Source organism: Hordeum vulgare, chromosome 6H (genome assembly GCF_904849725.1).
Source record: "Hordeum vulgare subsp. vulgare chromosome 6H, MorexV3_pseudomolecules_assembly, whole genome shotgun sequence".
NCBI lineage: Eukaryota > Viridiplantae > Streptophyta > Magnoliopsida > Poales > Poaceae > Hordeum > Hordeum vulgare.
In genome coordinates, this window is record NC_058523.1 from 550,118,743 (window position 1) to 550,121,137 (window position 2,395).

Genomic DNA, 2,395 nt, shown 5'->3' on the forward strand with positions numbered 1-2,395 from the left:
GGATAATAAATGCTCATTAACTTAATTTTAGTCTTTTTAGTATTTGGATCCAAACATGAGTGAAACTAGCTAGCTGAGTTCGTCGGTATATACAAAACGTACCACTAACTTGTGTGGGAGGAGAGCTGGGTGGTCGGAGAGGCGTCGGAACAGCCCCTTTTTCGAGGTCGGCTTGCAGGGGAGCTCGCCTTTGGCGAACCGGGGGAGGTTACGGGGCAGGAAGAAGGACCAGACGGCGTCGGAGTCCGCCGTGGCGCGGAAGGCCCGGGAGACGGCGGCCGCGCGGCAGGCGTCTGGGGGCGACGTGAGCGAGACAACGTGTACGAGGAGCTCCTCCGGCAGGCGCTCCATCTCGCCAGCGGCCGGCCTTCTCTTGATTCTGTTCTCGGGACGTTGTGGAACTTGATCGTACAGTATATATATAGGAATAGGAGGCTGGCATGGCACGTAGTAAATCAGACCGAGACCATGGCGGAGTCGGTAAGCTGAATATACAAGCGCCAAACGTGGTGGGAGAGAAAGACGCGTCCGGAAAGAAAGCAAATGAAAAATGCTTGCAAAGGAGTGAAATAATAAAAGAAGGATGTCTGAGCCCAGGTTCGAACTGGGGACCTTTAGTGTGTGAGACTAACGTGATAACCAACTACACCACCCAGACTATTTCGTTTGTTTTTCGTTGACAGTCTTATTCAACTTGTTTTTACATCTTACCTGGAGAAAACCCAACAAAGCATTCAACTGGATTACATATGGGCCTCGTTTAGCGCTGTTGGGCTTGCTGGTTAGGCGTCTTGCAGATTTCTATCACTTAGCTGATTGTTGCCCACGCAATATATTACCCTCAGGGACCGATCGTCTGAGCTGAGCTTGGTAATAAGCCATCACAGATATGGCGGTCTAGTATGGAAGGGAAAGAAGTGTTGGTTCAGGGCTTGATAAAAAGAATTGGCGATGGAACATCCACACATATATGGACAGATAACTGGATTCCAAAGCCTGCTTCATTGAGCATCCCTATCTGCACTAGTCAGATAGATGATCATTGGGCATGGAACTATGAGAAAAACGGTCTATTCACTGTGAGATCGACATACCGTATGTTGGTGGACACTAAGAATCGTCGAGAAGACTGGCTAGAGGGCAATGCAGGGTCGTCCTCATCTAATGATTATGATTCTAAGGCATGGGCTTCTCTGTGGGCAATTCAAATTCCTGGTAAAATCAGTAATTTCTTGTGGCGACTTGCAAGGCACTCGATTCTTCCAACTGAAGATGTTCGTCAACACAGAAACATGTCATCAGCGGTAAACATTGACAGTTTCAAAGAAAAAAAACATGTAAACATTAACATATAAAAAAGGTTGCTGCCCTATCCTTAAAAAAACTAAGCAGCCATCAGCGGTTTTTTCCAACAAAATCACTAAAAAAAATTATGAATACCCGGTCATCGTGCTTTGCTTCCCAGCGAGACAAATGACACAACAGGCCAAACGATATGGACTATAACTATGGGCTTAATCCTCATTAAAGGGTCGGAAATAAGGCGGGCTATCAGGCTTTTCAATGTCAAATTACCGGGTGGGTACGAGGAGAGAAGAGGATATGTGGTCATATTGATAGGGAAAACCCTATTCGTCGCCGCAGCCGCCGGTTTAAGGGCAATTTTCCTAACCGACACCTGCAGCCGTGTTAGCAGCCCTGGCTCATTTATCGGTTTTTTTTTCTTGTGTGAAAGGTAAAAAAAGGAAGGCTTCTTCCTCGTATGAAAGGTAATAAAGGAAGGCGACGGGGAGTTGAATTCAGAATCTGTTGGTTTACGTACTAGCGCACTGGCCACCATGGCAAATGCATCAATGTGAAAAATCATATCATTTTTTAATTTTCTTACTTTCTTCAGTTTGCAGGAAGCCCTCGGTTTTGGGAAGCTTCTAGAAGTTTCTAAACCGGTTTTCCGTGGTTCGTTGGGCAGTTTTTCATCTGGTTCTTATTTGTTTTTTTTGTTCCTTTTTTCTTTTCTTTTTTTCTATTTTTGTAATGATTACCTTTATCAAAATTTGATGAACTTTTCTCAATTTTGATGAAATATTTTTTTAAACTATGAACTTTTTGCAAATTCGATGAACATTTTTCGAAATCAATGAACTTTTTTCAAATTCGATGATTTTTTTGTAAGATTGATGAACTTTTTAAAGATCATTGAACATTTTCAGATATGATAAACTTTTTTTGGATGATGAGCTTTTTTCAAATTCGAATAAAAAATTTAAATTCATGAAAAAAATTTCGAAATCAATGAACTTTTTCCTTTTTTATATTTAATTTTTATTTTTTTATTTTAAGTGTGTAGGAGAAAGCAGGGAGCACAAAAACTTGAACAGAAAACTAGTGAAGGAAT

The 2,395-nt window shown here is 42.1% G+C and overlaps 1 non-coding gene across 1 annotated transcript; it reads right to left on the reverse strand.

Annotated features, from left to right (window-relative positions):
* Positions 1-584: 584 nt before the first annotated feature.
* TRNAV-CAC lies at positions 585-658 on the reverse strand. Its single transcript has one exon. It is a non-coding gene; the product is annotated as a tRNA-Val (tRNA).
* Positions 659-2,395: the final 1,737 nt, after the last annotated feature.